Source organism: Epinephelus moara, chromosome 5 (genome assembly GCF_006386435.1).
Source record: "Epinephelus moara isolate mb chromosome 5, YSFRI_EMoa_1.0, whole genome shotgun sequence".
Lineage (NCBI taxonomy): Eukaryota > Metazoa > Chordata > Actinopteri > Perciformes > Serranidae > Epinephelus > Epinephelus moara.
This window is the reverse complement of record NC_065510.1, coordinates 35,012,175-35,030,721: the sequence shown is the minus strand read 5'-3', so window position 1 is coordinate 35,030,721 and position 18,547 is coordinate 35,012,175. Positions and strand designations below refer to the sequence as shown.

The 18,547-nt window shown below is 42.0% G+C and overlaps 1 long non-coding RNA gene across 1 annotated transcript in view; it reads right to left on the bottom strand.

Annotated features, from left to right (window-relative positions):
- LOC126390577 (uncharacterized) overlaps window positions 1–17,628 on the bottom strand; it is a 39,102-nt gene extending 21,474 nt beyond the window's left edge. The window contains exon 1 of the long non-coding RNA XR_007569981.1: window positions 17,546–17,628. This is a non-coding gene — a long non-coding RNA (uncharacterized LOC126390577). The remainder of the gene's footprint in view (window positions 1–17,545) is intronic.
- Between the last annotated feature and the right edge of the window lie 919 nt (window positions 17,629–18,547).

The window sequence follows — 18,547 nt, the reverse complement described above, 5'->3', positions numbered from 1 at the left end:
TTAGACTCCACCGTAGACAACGGCAGCATTTCTCCGACCACATAGCGAGCAACAAGCTTCATGACTTCTTTCGAACTGATAGGTTTAACGTTATCTCCGTTATTAGAACCAAAAGACAGCCGTTGCTGTTTCGGAGCTGAAGGACCAACATTCTAAAAGTAACGGAAGTAACTGATGTCTTGTTTGAAAATGTACTCAAGTATTTGATTACTCAAACAGCAAACTAACGCGTTAGGTTACTCGTTACTGCAAAAAGTAATCAAAGTAACGCGTTACTTTGTAATGCGTTATACCATAGCATGCTAACATACTAGCATAATAGGCTACGTTATTATTAGAGAAAGTCAGCGCTGACTTCAGGACTCAAACACCGGTTTGTTTGACCCATCCACCACCACTCCCACCCACCATATGTATAGGGGCTTCTTCGATATTTGTACATTACGTCTACTTTGTCACTTTTTATGCTACGACACGTCACTTCCTCCACAGATTCTGTAGTAATTACTACAGCCACTAGAGGACACCATTACACAATAAAAGTAAGTATGGGTCTTTAGTATCAGTATTTAGGCCATATTCTCACATGGCTTACATGGCTTTAGAGTCATATGATAAATGCATTTTACCTGCAAACTACATGTGTGATAGAAAGTTAAGGTGATATCATGAATGATTCATTATGCCCTTACTTTTACTCCTCACATAATGACCTTTCAATGAAAAGGAAGAAAAAAACTTAAAAGTGTTGGCAAGTGACAGACCACAAAGAAAATGGAGACAGGAAAGGTTAATTGCTGATTGTTGGTAAGTTCCACAGTTCTCCACTTTTGACACATCACTTTAACATGCAACTCGTTAACATTATATCACGTCTCGGTGGGAAAAATCCACAAAGCCCGTCAGATCTATGAAAAGATTTCCTGCCGTTTTTCAGCCATGAATGCAGATAATTGGTTCACTTTCTGGGATCATATGATTTTAAAGGTCATCCCTTTTAACATATCTGAAAAGCCTCAACGCCGCCATTTAGAAATGGCCTGTCATTATATTGATTTAGATAAAGCTAAAGTGCACTGAAGCAAAAATTACCCTCGTGTGGTTAGAGAAAGCAGCAGCCACTATGTGAACATTGAGATATTAAGGAGAATTGTGCTTTGCCATCTGTGGCCTCATGATACATCAGTCTCACCGTAATCTACAGGCTGTTACAGGATCAAAAAAGATGCAACTGAATAATCTTGATTGTAGTGCAGCTGCCTGCTGCAGCTGGCAGGATCAGGACTTTGAGGGATTTGAGACTGGAGAGAAAACCATCATGACATCACTGTCACTGACAGTTTTACCCATCAAAGTCTGTTTACAGGCCTGGAAGGTACTCCTGCATGTGTGAAAATAAAGTTGCATAAAGCCTTCTAGGGCACCAGAGGAGGCTGTACAAAATCTGATAAACCTGAAGTCACGTCTCTTGAGGCAATTTTTTTGCTATCATCTTTTTAATAGCATCATTATTATCATTTTCTTTGTTGCAGTTAAGCCAGTGAGCCAAATTTTCTTCTGCTTAAACAAGTTTAGTTTAGAATCATCATTATCTAAGAGAACAACTGGGTCTGTAGGGATTTGATGCCCAGTCATGGTGGCTATTACTGAGGTCATATTAACCCAAAATTCATACACCTTTTCACATTACCAGACCATGCATAAGAAAGTTCCAATGTGTTCAGGCTGGCAGACAGAGCAGAAAGGGTTAGAAATGGCTTTGGTGATGCATTTCCTCTGAGGAGTCCAATGTGTTCTATGGCATATGTTGAATTAGATCAGCTGGTGGTTTGAGTTCTGTGAACAGTTAAAAATATTGCTTCAAACTGTACTCCAATCAATTGTATTTCCTGCAGAGGTCAAATCTTCTTCCCATTTGCTAACTATTGGGAATTCTCCCACAAGAACAACTGTTAGATTGACATAGATCCTAGACACCAGTCATCTGGAGTGGGAATCAGAGAGCCACTTTACGACTGGATGCCTCAAGACCTTTCCCCCATGGGGCTCCATAACATTTAAGGGCAGAGCATAAGCTTAGGTAAAAGAGAAAGGAGGTCTCTGGGATGTCAACTGGGGTTCTTAGATTCTCTAAGGTTAAAAGACTCTGAGTTGTTTATGCAGTTCAGAGTATCATTCTATTCTCACTCCAGTGCTTACAAAGCGCTTATCTCCAGATGGTATGTGCCTGTTATGCCATAACGAGGTTTGAAGATGGCACTTGTTAGTATTACGTAAATGCTCCTCCACTTGTCTGAGGTTAACTATTGTATTAGTGATGACAGGACCCAAAGTAAGCATCCGCTACTTTAGATTGAGCCCTTAAAAGGCGAGGTCCTGCAGTCTTCGAGCTCCAATTGGTTGTGGTTCTATTTATCTCCATGGAACCACAGATGCAGGGTCAATTCAGATTTTACTGTAGCTTAAATGATAAACCATGTGATAAATTTCAGAATTAGGTGGTGCCAGACCTCCATGGCATCTAGTACACTGCAGGGTAGAGTATTTTAACCTTGGTTGTTTGTTTGAAGACTACAAACATTGCAACTTGGTCTCACTCCCAACTAGTCAAATACCGCCACTTGATCAATGGCTCTTGGTATCAGACAGCCACACACAGAGGCACCCTTAGCAGCAGTATGAGATGCACTGGGCACTACCATGGTAAAGAGTGCAAGAAAGTCCGCATAAGGTGGGACTGGTTAAACAAACTCCGGACTTTCACCCATGAGCCTGCTGTTGCTGTCTCGTGTGTCAGTCCAGTTATTTTAATAACAATGTAGTGTACTAGTGTATGTGGCATGCTAAGCTATAAATGTATGTCACGTGACATTACATTATACAGTATTAGTAACAAGTCATACTTATTCTAAACCAAACCATGATATTTTTTTCTAAACTTAACCACATGCTTTTGTTACCTAAACCTGAGGACATAAACCTGACACCAAAGTTTGTTTTGCCCACAATGTAAGTTTATCTTAAAAAGACTGCATGCATTTAGAAACAAGAAGAAACTTTCCATTTCCTGTGAAGTTTTATTTTAAGAAGACACAATACTTGTGACGGGAGTAAATTCACACAACATCCCTGAGCGTCCAAAACTGATGCAGGAGGGGTACCTAGCATGTCATATTTTGATGTATAGGGCCACAGACCAAGGGTTGGTATTGGGAGAGTTGGGAGTGAGAATGTGTTGAACGTTGCAAGTTTTGAAATGAAAGAAATCTGAGGTGTGGAGTTAGAAAGAAGTAGGTTTACCAGACTTCTGTGGCCCACTCCTCATCTCTACTTGAAGGTACTCAACTCAACTCAACTCAACTTTATTTATAGAGCACTTTAAAAACAACCACAGCTGAAACAAAGTGCTGTACAAAAATAAAAACATAAGACAAACAATAAAAACAATAAAACAGTAAAACAAGAGCAGAGTCTCATGCTGGGTTAAAAGCCAAGGAGTAAAAATGGGTTTTAAGACTGGTTTTAAAAACGGACAGTGAGGGGGCCAGTCTAATGTGGACAGGTAAATCATTCCACAATCTGGGGGCCGCCACAGAAAAGGCTCTATCCCCTCTGAGCTTCCGCTTAGTCCTCGGTACATCCAGGAGCAGCTGATCAGCTGACCTGAGGCACCGAGCAGGAGCGTAGGGATGAAGCAGCTCAGAGAGGTAAGGTGGGGCGAGACCATTTAAAGATTTAAAAACAAATAAAAGAATCTTAAAATGAATTCTAAAGTGCACGGGCAGCCAGTGAAGGGAGGCCAGAATGGGCGTAATGTGTTCCCTCTTACGTGCTCCAGTTAGTAGCCGAGCAGTGGCGTTCTGAACCAACTGGAGACGTGCGAGGGAAGACTGGCTGACTCCAAAATAAAGTGCGTTACAGTAATCCAGCCGGGACGTGATGAAGGCATGGATTACTATTTCAAAGTGCTTTTGTGCAAGAAAAGGTTTAACCTTTGCCAGCTGCCTAAGGTGAAAGAAGCTGGACTTAACCACTGCACCAATTTGACGCTCCAATTTAAAACCACTGTCCATCTTAAAACCCAAGTTAGAAACTGTTGGCTTCACATATAGTGCCAAGGGGCCCAAATCAACAGGGGGGGTTTCACAGGAGCTATTTGGACCAAACACCATCACCTCTGTTTTCTTTTCATTGAAGTTTAAAAAGTTTAAGGCCATCCAGTCTTTGATGTCATCAAGACATGACAGAAGAGGTTGTAGGGAGAAAGCATCTCTCTTCTTCAGCGGCACATAAATCTGACTATCATCAGCATAACAATGGAAGGAGATGCCATGCTTTCTAAGAATGGAACCCAGAGGAAGCAAATACAATGAAAAAAGCAGGGGCCCTAAAATTGAGCCCTGTGGAACCCCATATGACAGAGGAGCAGAGTGGGACTCAGAACCAGCAAGGCTTACACACATAGTTCTGTCTGCCAGATAGGATCTAAACCACTCCAGAGCACTACCACAGATGCCCACATGGTGCTGCAACCGGGATACTAAAATATTGTGGTCCACAGTGTCGAAGGCAGCTGTTAGGTCCAACAAGACAAGAATTACATAATCACCAGAATCATTTGCCAGGAGGATGTCATTAAAAACCCTTAGTAGAGCTGACTCTGTGCTGTGCAGGGTTTTAAAACCAGACTGAAAGACCTCCAGGATATTATGCTCATCCAGAAAAGATTTTAACTGTGCATGAACAATTTTCTCCAAGATTTTCGAAATGAAAGGCAGCTTGGAGATGGGCCTGAAATTAGCCAATACAGTGTGGTCGAGGCCAGGTTTCTTCAGCAGGGGCTGCACTACTGCATGTTTAAAGCTTATGGGGACAACACCAGAGGACAGACTGCTGTTAATGATGGCAAGGACCAGCTGCCCTATACTAGGGAAGATTTCTTTAAAAAAGTGAGGAGGGACAGCATCACAAGGGGAACCTGATGGCTTGATATGGCCAACCACATCATCTAAAAGTGACAAGGTCACAAGCTCAAATTTATCAAACACAGCCTGGCAAGGGACAGAAACAGAGGGGTCAGAGGCAGGCGCTGAAATGAGAGCCCTTGTGTTAACAACCTTGTCTATGAAAAAGTGCAGGAAGTTATTGCATAGCTCAGGGGATGCTTCCAAGCAGACAGACTGTGGGGCATTTAAAACAGAGTCAATAGTTTTGAATAACACACGAGGGTTATGGCTATTTGACACAATGAGGTTTGACAAGTATTCTCTTTTGACTTCCTTAATAGTGTTCTGATAAAGGTGCCAACAGTCCTTTAAGATTTGGAATGAAACATGGAGCTTGTCCTTCTTCCACCTGCGTTCAGCTTTGCGGCACTCCCGTCGAACTGCACGAGTCCTGTCACTGAACCAGGGCTCGGGTTTCACTTTAGGCTGCCTTGTTTTTAATGGAGCCACAGAGTCCAGAATGGTTCGGCATGAGGAGTGGAACCAGGAGCTGAGCTCCTCCGTGTCAGCAGGCATTGAGTAAGAGGAGGCACAGAGCTGCTCGAAAGCAGCGGAGAACTGACCAGCAGTGGAAGGGTTAAAAGTCCGACGGCGCTGAGCAGGAGCGCAAGATTTAACTGCAGTACAAGAAAAAACAACTTCAAACAATACGGGCATATGGTCAGAGATGACATTTTCACAGATCTTCAAGTTAAACACAGACAAACCATGAGAAAGAACGAGATCTAATGTATGACCATGTTCGTGTGTGGGACCAGACACACACTGCACCAAATTAAAAGAGTCAATAAGGCTTAAAAAGTCCTTCACCAACGGCTTATCAGGACAGCACACATGAATATTAAAATCCCCAAGAAAAAGGACACGATCGTAGTTTGGCATGATTTCAGCCAGAAAATCCGAAAAGTCTTTCACAAAGTCCTTATTGTACTTGGGGGGCCGGTAGATGACAGCGCACATCACCGGGTCAGAGCGACCCACCTCAAATAAAGTCGCTTCGAAGCTGGAGAAATAAGATGACACAGCGCACTGCTTACATTTAAAGTCATTTTTATAAACAGTCGCCGTTCCTCCTCCACGGCCTGACGTCCGCGGGGAGTTAAAATAAGAACAACCAGCTGGTAAAAGTTCGACAAGAGCGCTGCACTCACCAGCACCGATCCAGGTCTCTGTCACACAGAGAAAATCCAGGCCACGGGAGCTGAAGAAATCCCTCAGGATAAACGTTTTGTTTGCCAGTGATCTGGCATTTACCAGCCCAATCCTGGCAGGAGCCGGGGCCTGTGTTTCGGCGGATCGGGGAGCCCGGAGTAGCGTCTTCAGGTTCCGGAGATTCACCCCGCGCTGAGAGAGCCGGGGAGAGCAGGGGCGGCGGGGCCGGAATCCCTCAACCAGACCGGCGACAGGTACCAGGCAGGCGTCGATCGGGTCCAGGAAACGCCGGGGCACAGCGAAGGGAAAGGATAATCCATGTCCTGACCGGGAAATGGACGAAGATCGTGCCAGGCAGACCTTCAGCTTCACCAGCCGACCGCCGCGTTTACCGCGGCGACGGAGACGCTTCCGCCGGGGGGGTAGAGCCGAGGCCCGGTAAAGGTGAGTCGGGATTTCCGACAGGAGCGGGGGCAGAGTTTTCTGTCCACCGTGATCAAATATACTTAGATCTCTGACATTATGTCTCAGATCTAAGAGGGATTGGCGATCATACACCAGCAGAGACTCGATCTGTACAGTGCCAAGGATTACAAACAACAAAAATGCCAGCCAAAGTGGGAGCAGCAGACGGCCAGCCATACACACCGGCGCCATCTTGACACATATAACATATAACACATATAAGGTATAGGGGCTTGAGGCTACATTAGCCACTACTGGCCTTTACTACACCTGAATTTCTGACCAAACTATCAGTGGTTGAGTTGCATTGTGGGTCATGTAAGCGCCAGGCTTTGACAAAGACACAACTGCCCAATGTGAGGCCGACAATGTTAAGGTAAGGCACTAAAATATTTAGTTGGGGTTTGAGAAAGACCTTATACAAACATCCATCACCACGACTTCCACTAACCTACTTTTTGCCCTCACTACATTAAGGACACATCCAATATGAACATTATCCCTTGGGATTTAGATTTTTACAGAACTAGAAATATTGTGGACAACAGTTTGCATATTACCACTCTGAATGGTCATTGTATTGAGAAGGTCTCAGAGTATAAAAATCTTGGTATCTGGCTGGATCAAAAAGTTACATTTCAATTTAACATTGACACACTTGTCAATAAGCTAACACAAAAATTGGATATTTCTACAGAAACAGAGCTTATTTTCCTGTGCTCAACCTGAAGCACTCAAAAGATCATGTCTTGACTTAAAATATCTGGTTTGGTTGCTACAGCACAGCTGGAAATGTCCTGAGCTCTAAATCACTTTCCAAGTAATTTGCTTCTGTCTGCTGCTTGGCAGCCATCTCACCTCAGTGTCACACCATCCTGATGAGAAACTCAGCTCACATACATGTACTCTGATCTACATCACACATATAAAAAAGTACAAATGTAACATATCAGTGGTTTGTAGAAATGTACAATGCCAAGACTTTATTCTGGCAACGGGGCTGAAGAAAACCTCATAACATTTTATGAAGTAAGCATAGACAGATCAATAGAAACTGTTTTCATTATGCTGTAATAATGAATTTAATAAAAAAAAATCATAATCACTGCATTAGCACCACTACTGGCTTCGCAATAGCACAAAATGAGAAGCTAATGTCCTTTTAAACATGAAATATGTGACCCTAAGGCATACTCCCACCATTAAAATGACTATTAATCTCTATGATTCTGTGCATTGAATTTTAACAACTAACAATGTGAAATGTTAAAAAGAATACTCTGAAGGCATATTTATGCATAACAGGTAAACCAATTTTGCATGACATGACAGGACGTGTGACTTCCTCCCCCACCAGGTATACCTAAATTCTTAAAGGGTTTACATAATTCTATTTTGACACATTTATTTTAGTGAGCAGTTTAAGGTACTGCAGTGCTGTTATTAGCCCCATCCACATTGTCACTGCTCCTGCATGTGATTCATCAAAGCAAATTCAGGCTGTTGCTCTTGACCAGAGCCATCTCAGGGATCCTTGTTTTCTTTTGTTTGGACTGTCAATGGGTGAAATACAATATTTGGACGCACATCCCCTGCCTCCTGTAAGCCTGGTGGTGTTGTCAGCAGCTTTGATGCAGGACAAATTTATGTCTGAGGGAGAGTTTATCACCCAGAAGCCAGCTCTGAGGAGATCAGAGGCATGTTTCTGCAGAATCAGGAAGCTAATCTGGCTCAGAGCATACAAGGTAGCTTGCCTACCTTCTTAGTGGATGTAGAGCCATGCTCAAACTTGATGCCAATGTTTGCTTACGCAGAGGATTAGCTTCCTCTGTTTGCTTGCACTTTGGCAGTTGCTGATGTGTTATTCCAGCATTACTGGGCCTAAACATATCCATTATTTTTGGCTCGACTCCCAGATGAGATTCTAGCTTCTAAAGGTGTTTTATGATAGGAAGATTAAATGTGGTTCAGAGTGCCTCAGTGAAAAAGATGACCCCCTGGTGTGATCAACACTTAGACAACCACTTCACACTGAAGGGATAACAGATTGGATTCTAACACTGCCAGACATTTAAGTGGATATATTCGGCTTCATTATAAAAAAGGACATGATTATGGTGATTACAGTGGAAGCACACAGAGAACTCTCTGCATTTCATCCCCTCATGAGTCATTCATGTCTGACGGACATTTTTTTTTTTTCATTTAATAATAGGACCGTACAGATGTCCACATGCTGGTGCTTACATTGCAGCTCTTTTAATTAAGCTTTAGTGCTTCACCTTGGATTGGGCAAGGTGAGTTGGCATCCCAGTTGCAACATAATCATAAACAAAGGAGGAACCAGGAGGAGGAACCACACAGTAACTACAGTCTATTACCACATTTGCAGCTCGCTGATGCTGTAAAATTGGTTTTTGATCTCAAGCAGTTATGATGAAATTGATGTAATAATTGAGCCAGAGAGTTGTGTCACAATAAAGGTATTTGACAAATTGTATCAGAGGGTTTTGTCATGTCAAAACTATTAAATGTGTGTCCAGTATTAGGCTGTATTCTTATAAGCATAGCATTAATAGAAAGGTCAACATGGTTATCACTTGTGAGATTACATTATATGTTGAGGTAGCAATCATTTTCCATGTATCCAGTCAGAAGGCAATTACTGGACAAATTAATATCTTGATTTGATGATGATGTTAGATGAAAAGTCCAGGGGTCACCAAAGTTCACAAATGTCTGCATCAAATTGCATTGTAATCCATCCAATAGTTGTCAAGACATAAACAATGGTTACAATATTGTAACCCTAGTTCTATTAGCACAAGCAGACTCCTCCACTGGATGCGAATTTGCGAATCTTAGGATGGCAAACGAATGGCCCGTCTCACTCTGTCTTACTTTGCCTCTCATTGGCTTATCCCGCCATTCTTACCCTAACCTGAACCAGTCCGACTGCTCTTGCCTAAACCTAACCAATGCAACCAACAAAGTCAATGACTATTGGCCGATCATAGAGAGAGTAGTGCTGGTCATTACTATACTATCCTAGGATTCGTAAATTTGACTCCTGGACTCGATGGGTAATACGTTCCTCCAATTACAAGCTTGCATTTGCCCACTGCAATTTGCAAAAACATTGTTGGCAAATCAGGAAGTGCCTACCCAGATATGTGCTGACCCCACAGCAATAAAAAAAACACACAGTTCCCTGTCCTAAACTCGTCTGTGCTGATAGAACTAGGGTTACAGTATTATAACTTTTGTTCTGTCTTACATAGACTGAACAGAATGGCAGACGGCATCGTAATACTGCCTAAAATACCTTCTGGCCTGCACGTGTTCTGGTAGAAATGTCCTGATTGGTCGGCTACATCTGTGCAAATTTCATTGGGTGAAGGCGTGCTCGTAATTGGGAGAGATTATTACCTACAGAGTCCAGTAGAGGGCAGAGCCTGTGTGAGATAAAACAATACCTGCACCATACAACACAGCTTTGCTACTTCAATACCTTTACAATGCTACAATAACTATAACACTGCAATAAGCCATAGGGAGGTAATACTTCATGTCCTGACTGCATTAAGGTCCCTTCTCGGAGGAAATTGCATGTTAATGCTCTTGACATAGCCATACAGACTAAATAGGTTTCTGCTCTTCAGTTCAGTGGCAGCTGCATAACACCCTTCTGATGTGCAAAGAACTTCACTGGGGAGCAAAAGAAACACATTTCTTTTAACCATGTATTGTTAAAGCTGATGGACTGAAGTGTTTATGTTTGAAAACCAGCAGGGTGCCATCCCTCTTCGTGCTCCCTCATATTGTCCCCTGGTATTACATTTTCAATGTGTGCAACCCTCCCTAGTCTCCTGGATGCAGTTACACCTCTTACCAAAACAAGACCATCACAAAGTCTACACCCTGCTTTCTTGAACAAACACATGGTCTTAAGCTGCAGGCCTGCAATGGCATAAATCAAAACCGGAAGCTTTTCACCTCTCATGGTACGAATTACAAGTGTGTGCTGTCTGCTGCATATGTTGGTCTTTACACACAACAATCTATTACACATCTGTCCGTCTTGAGAGAGATCCCTCCTTTGCTGCTCTTTGTAAGGTTTCTTCCATTTTTTTCCCCTTAGGTTTTTTTGGGAAGTATATTCTTACCAGAATCGAGGGTCTAAGGATAGAGACTGTAAAGAGACTGAAATGCCCCTTGAGGCAAATCTGTGATACTGGGCTGAATAAATAAGATTGACTTGACTACAATTATCAAAGGCTTGGCAGTCTTATAGCTGTTCTTGTCTCCCTGTGGCTGCTCAGCTTAGGCCTATCCATCTCTGAATTGACTATATTAAGACATATAGGACTGGCCTTGCTGCCGATGGTATTCATGGACAGTATGTTTTAGCCTTCTAGCCTCCTCTGGGCACTCACCCACTGTGATTTAGTGGAGCTGAGAACCATGAATTTCAGTCAAGTAGTTGAGGGGAAGCGTAAGTGATTTATGCTTTTGTTTACAGGGTGCTGTAGGGACCTTAATCTAGCAGTGATGAGAGGAGGAGAGGGTGTGTCTACAGTGAACACACATGTGTGAGAAACCTACATGCATGTGTTTCTGATTTCTGATAAAGCGTGAGGAAAGTAAGCAGGGGGTATGTGGATTTTTGCAACAGTGAGAATTCACAGAGGAGGATCAAGCCATGCTCTGTGTGGTAAGAAAGAAAGGTGCTGTGCTGAGCAGAGGGAAGTTTGTTACCAAACCCTAAAAAGAAATTACAGTATTTTTATTCCAACAAGTTCTCCATCTCATATGACCACACAGGTCAAAGGTTGTATCAAAGGGTAGGAACAACTGTTCCTACCCTTTGATACAACCCTCTGGAGCATTTCCTAAACGAGCGTCTCTACCAGGCAGGAGATCAATGCGTCCTCAAACCTAACCAATAGTATAGGCTGTATGTGGCCATTAATGGTCACAGTTTTAAACACATGGTTAAAGGAGCTATATGTAAGAAATCTAAAGCAAATAGTCGTAAAATCATCTTAATATGTCACAGAGACTAAGGAATAATGTTCATATAACATACTGATCTCACCGACAACAATAGTACAGCGAGAATATTTGCATCTAAAAAAAATTTTGGCAGACCGCAAATCATGTTTATGTTTTGAATTTGTGTTTTGGCCTGTTGCGCCACACACCGCCGTCTACCAGTCACGCAGTCAGTAGAGTCTCAGCATCAGTTACAGTTACGACTGAGCTACAGCAACACGGCAAGCAGAATTAGCAGTGTCCCAGTACATAGCATTAGCAGCCGGCTCCTCCTCAGCTGTATCCCGGCAGCAGCGTTAGCAGCAGAGAAGCCGGACTTGCTCGAATGGTCCGCTGGAAAACCGAAGATCAAGGACGCGGCGACGTGGTCCTGCCACGGCAGCCGCCCGTGGGCAAACAAATCAGTCTCCAGCGTGCCGCTGTCCAGCAACCTCGAATCTGTAGGGGAGGGGGCGCGGTAACCGTTTTGGCACCATTCTTACACAGAGCGCCTTTAAGGTTTCAATTTTAGGCAACAAAACTACTTGGTTAGGTCTAGGAAAAAGATTATGGTTCGGGATAAAATAATTATGTTTGTTACATAACTTAACTTACATATGTATGTAGTTAAAGAAGTATTTCACTGCTGAAAAGATGGTCTTGTCATAAAACTGGGCTGTCTATGCAGTAGAGAGACGCAACAAGACCAGAGAAAACTGAGAAAAAGGGTTGTGGCATTTGCTTTTGCTCAAGAGGTAGAAAACTTTCGTGAAGTCAAACTTACACCTATCAGAATGCACTGCATTGCACAGGACCAATAAATGCTCCCACTATTTTTGATACAGAAAACAATATAATATAGCTGATAACAAACAATATTGAATTACAGTTATAGAAACAGGTAATGCAGTAACAGAATCTTGGCTCATATTTGATCTGTACTGCTTAGTTTTAAAGTTTGATCTCAGTTTTTTCAGCCTCCATTTTCACAATACAAGAAACAGTTTGGTGCCCACTATCTGTCCACAAATTCTCTTGTTACAGCAACTAAAATATGTTTTATTTTTTTTAAAGATATTTTTGGGGCTTTTTAGCCTTTATTTGACAGGACAGACAAGTGTGAAAGAGGGAGAGAGAGAGAGGGAGTGACATGCAGCAAAGGGCCACAGGCTGGAGTCGAACCCGGGCCGCTGCGGCAACAGCCTTGTACATGGGGTGCCTGCTCTACCACTAAGCCACCGACACCCCACTAAAATATGTTTTTGAAAACATTTTAGGTGGGACTTAGGCAAAACAGAATCTTGGTTCATATTTGATCAGCACTGCCTAGTTTTACAGTTTGGTTGGAGTTTGGTCTTGGTCTGAGGGAGCAAGAGAGAGGGCCTCACTCTTGATCCATTTCTCTATTCATTGTGTCTGTGATGTCCATGGATGTATAAAAAGAATTGGATACAGTGTAAGAGGAAGGGCCCTGTTCACTCCTACTAAAGTTGCTTAGTGGTGCGTGAAGCCAGAAAAGTTCAACTGCAGTGTATTAAATTATCTGAAATAATCAGCACTGCTTCAGCACTGTGTGTCCATAGAGGAGGCCCACTAGAGACTTCCGCTGGCTGAGCCGACTACCTCTGGTTTAGCGCTCTGCTTACTTAAATCGGGATAAAATAATTCAATCATGTGGCTCTTCTATAGCCTTTCCAAATGTTATTGGACCAAATGGATAAAATCACATTTTGCAAGGGTTGTGACGCTCGAAAAAATGTATCCACTGACTTACAGACTTCTCATGCACCACATAAGTCAATGGGAAAAAGTCATGTGATGGTGTAATTACACTGTTTGGCCACTACGGAAATTAGCTTCAAGGCCTGGTGCAGTTCCTGGGGGCCTGATGGCGGTGGGATTTGAAAAATGTAGAAATACAATCTGTAGTTCCAGCAAGTTACATTTACACATACTACCCACATTCATGATACAAGGCTCGTTGACATTATCCCTTAATCCATGTTACATTGTTTGGTTTCAAATGGGGGCATGAAAGGCTGTCTCTTGGGTCAAAGACTTTCTCTTTCTTTATACTACACCACGACTTCCACCTTTTCTCCCATCATAACTACTACAGCCACTAGAGGTCGCCGCCCAACAATAAACGTAAATATGGGTCTCAAAGAAGCTGCTTGTACAAACGACCTATGTGGTCATATTTTGGATGAGGACAGTCTTTTATCCACCTGCAGGATATGGATCTCCATCGTAAACGATCCAGTGAAAATTGAGTTCTTGACAGTATTAAGCCTTCAACATAACTTTGATAAGCTTACCATTCATCAGTGAAAGCACCTCATAAAGGTATGAGTCTAAATACCATCCAGCAAAGGATTGCTTCTAACAGAGTGCTGGTCAGATCATTAGCCTCCACTGATGTCCCTTTTAAAGGCATTACCCTTCATAAATGATAGCCCTGTCCATTAGTGAAAGTGCACAAAATGAGCTGTATGACTGCTGCTGAAAATGGCCTCTATCAATGCTCCCACACCTCTGTGACCCGACGACTGAGGATCATTCCTCTGGTGGGAGAAGGCGCTAAGGAAAAGTCATCCATTATCTTTCCATTATAGGTCACCAACACGGAAAAACACCAACACAAATATCAATAATGTGTTCCTGCCGATTTGAAGTGTTAAATGATATTGGAGATGGTGTTGGAAATGAAAGGGGTTTCCACCTAAGGTAATGGAGAGTATGAAGGATGGAGACAGGTATAAAGGGGAAAACCTGCAGGCATAAGACAAGAAATGCTCCTTTGTAACTCCTTCATCCAACATACATACATGGGTATGCTTGTAAAATTGCCAGCTACCATATTGTTCTAGGAGACTCACAGTGGAAAGAGAGGGGTAGGATTTCCTGTCATAATTCTCACATCAAATAGTGGAGCCTCACATCCACTGAAGGAGAATTATTTTACCAACTTGACGAATGCCAGACGTATATGCACTCTTTATATTAACACTAATTTCAAACATCAAAGCATGTCTGAAAATAAATCTAGTGGTTATGCTCCCTGCTGACATTTACATTTTTCCTCTGACAGCCACAGCGGCAGGCAGCAGGGGCTGCTGCTGTCAGGGCACAGTTTGTCCTGAACGTAACTCCAATCTAGGTGATAGTCAAAATCAATAAAGGTTTGAGAAGAGAGATTGCCAAAGGCTGGCTGGTCAAATCAGTCACCTTAAATTACTAGGGCAATCCAAAGGATGGCTGCAGGGCTGTCTTAGGAAATGCCAGAAAGTAAAGCACATCATGTCAGACAAAGAAACATTAAGAGGAGCACAGGGGGAAACAAAGACAGGAAGCATTGTTAGGTGAAAGGTTACTGACTCTCATCCCTTTCCCTTTGGGAAATGGCAGAAATACAGTAGTTGGCAATTGTGCATACACATGTTGTTTCAGTATGAGGCAACACAGAATCATAATGCACCTAATAAACAGATCTTTAAAGGTCTTCTGTGTCCATCTGTTCTAATCAAACATGCAGCTTTAAAGCAGCTATAATCAATATATGTATACTAACAATGGATCATGACTGCAGAAGAGTATTAGCTGACATTTACTGTATAGCTAATTTTAAAGTCCTGTTTCAGTCTCACTGCTTTCATAACTGTCTGCCACATCAGGCAGCTCAAGGCATCCAAAACCCACTGTGCACTTTCTGCCTAGCACCATACGACAAACAGCCAAAGTAAGAGACTAGCAAGTTATCATTGGACCGACAATAATTGGGTGGCCAGAAACACAACTGACTGCTTGTAAATTCACTTTATCAGCTAAAGTGGTGATAAGAATGTCCCTTTTGTAATCACAGCTTGTTTCCTCTGCCATTAAGTAGCAAAGACATCACTTAATGAAGCTTTAAAGGTCCAGTGTGTTGGGATATCTTGGCAGAAATGGACTGTTATATAATAAGCATGTTTTCTTTAGTTAATAATCACCTGAAAATATGAGTTGTTTTGGGGTTTTTTTTTTTACCTTAGAATGAGATGTTTATGTCTACATAGGGAGTGGGTCCTCATCCACGGAGTCCACCATGTTGCACCACCATGTTTCCACAGTATGGATAAACTGAACACTGGCTCTGGATAGGGCCATTTATATTTTTCGGTTAGCCACTGTAGTGAGCAGCCCCTCCGTGATGACAGTGTCGATTTTTTTTCAAATGAAACTGTTGTATTCAGTGTTTTTACCAGTTTAAATCACCAGGGCTGTCTGTTTTAGAGAGGAAGAGACCTCTGCAAATAATTCAGTTCCTGGTAAAAACCTCCTTAATGTCTGGATCAGAAATAAGGTAAGCACAAAGTTATCAGAGAAAAAAGGTGAGCACACATTAGCAGGAACTGGTCGAGCAGCCTGTCTGGGACGTTGCCAAACAGCATAGGAGAAACATCGATTTCTAATGTGATACTGCTTTATTCAATCACCTGATCTGTGGTGGTCTCTTAGAGAGAGGAGACCTCTGTGGATAATTTGGCTCCTGGTACAAACCTCCCGAACAATTAAAACTGAAGGAATTCCAACTAGGTGAAGTTAAGCTAGTTGCAATCCATAATTGTCACCACGAGATGCCACTAAATCCCCCTGAATCTTACACACTGCTCTTTAAAAGACATTATTCTAAGGTAAATTTAATTTTTAAAACTAATTCAATTGTACAGTACATTTAGAGTTAGTTAATTGGATTATCTGAATTTAATGCACCTGTAAAGGAAAATAACTGTAACAGGAATGCCCCCAGTGATAAGGTGTATCTCATGTTATTTACTGTAGATAACCTGCCTATTGTGATCTCAGTCAAAAGGTTAAGAGCATCACTCTTATCCTAAGCCAAATATTTCATAATAGATCTACAAAAACAATCATGTAAGAATGATTACACATAACTGAAAGCTTGGTGCCCCTTTTCCAGTAACAGTCTGACTGTTTCTCTTGCAATCATGCAATTCTGTCTTTCATTTTCTGCCTGTGGAACACACCTGTTATTGTGATCTCTTATCTACCTTTGAATAAGAACAATCATGTTTACATTTGAGAGGAGGGAAGCTCATGACAAAGTTCAGGTAAATATCTCTTTCCATGTTTACAACACTGCTTCCTGTTTCCACACCAAAACACTCATGTTTGTTGTGGTACAGTCCTATTTCTTAAGAATACTGTCATTTTGCCGGAAAGGACTTCCAGCAGCTACTTTTCCTTGAACGTCTTTCCTTGATTGCCCTTTAGAGAAAATTGGACCAAGCTTGGACCAAAGACAACTTTAAAATTACACTTATATAAAGCTGGAAAGTGTGCCATGCTGAGGCAGTCAATTTAGAACAAGCCGAGTATATTACTTTGGTGTCAGGGGAGTAGCTCCATGGCCATTTGGGCCAAAACAAACTCATCAGAAATGTCATTTTAATCCAGTTGAGAACAGCGTCTCATACGGCTTCAGGGCTTGATAAAAGTTTGCCAACAAAAGTTTTGGGGAAAGCTTATCTCCTATTGTTGAAAGATTGTAACCATAGTGCTTGAAGCTAAACAACACATTTAAAAAATGTCAGTTTCACTTAGTTTTCACCAGCTGGGGGAAGTTATATGACTGTGATTACTTTCTGCTGTTTTGTGCAAATTAAGTCTTGTAATGTTGTCTTCCTAATCTGCTTACTGTCCTCCCCCTGGATTTTATGTAGGCTAAGAAAGACCACTGTTGCTGTCTGTCATGCAGATGCTGTGAAGTGGCTTTGTGGTCATATTATCGTACACTTAAAAATATAACAGCACCATCATAAAATCTGCTTTTATCAGTAAGGTTTTAACGCCAGTTTGCAAATTACAGAAAGCAATTTTCCTCTTACCTCTTGCCTTTTCTCCCTGTGATGGCTGCTGAATGATGTCTAATGTGTAATGCACAATCACACTACTACTGCTCCACCACCACTTACATCTGCAGTGTAGCATCAATAAAGTGGACTGCTGAGTCACTTCCTTTTGAAAGCTATTGTCTTTGTGATAACTTCACTTCCTGTCTTATGTATAGTAAGAAATTCAGGCTTGTCAAACACAGTGCTCTTCCTTGCACTCTTCCTCTGTGCTTGTGTCTGTAGAGTGTTGTTTTCCTCTTGATTAGTGGGATGCCTTTGTACTCAGTAAGCTTGCTCCAGTTTAGGAAATTTGTTATTTATCTATTTATTTTCTATCATGAAAGTGAAATGGTTCTCAGAATTTCTGAGATTTGGTATTTAAGCACACTCAAAAGGTTTGTTTAAAGGTGGAGTCTATCATTCTGGAGAAAGACTGTTGATAATCAAACTCAAACAAACGTGCTCCTTAAGAAGCTTTGCTGTCCAAACTCGTGGCTGTGCATTGCCAAGGCAACAACACTAACAACGAATGACCCTGCTGACCAAAATAGGCATGTGGCAGAACCATAGACTGTAAAAAAATAATGGACATAGCTACTGTGATGTCAGGAGGTTTGTGGACTCCGGTTTTGAAGCCTTGAGCTCGGCATTTTGACCGTTGCCTTCTTGGATTTTGGAACCAGAAGTGACCATATCTGGACGAGAGGCTGGTGCTGTGGGGGAGTGAGGGGTGGATCTGACAGAGAAGCTGAAGACACTCTCGGCAGAGAGTCACTCAAAGTGGCCTATCCTAAATTATGCGTAAATTTAAGCCTCAATAGAATGTAAACAAGTGAGTTATAAAAAAAAAAAAAAAAAAAAGTCACCTCTCTACAGTTTTCATGAATGGGTAAATTAGCTTGAGACCAAAACTGTTTTTTGTACCAGGCTGTAAACATGTTTATTTCTGCTATAAAGTTGGGCATTTTAATACTGGGCTGTCCGGGGATTAACTGG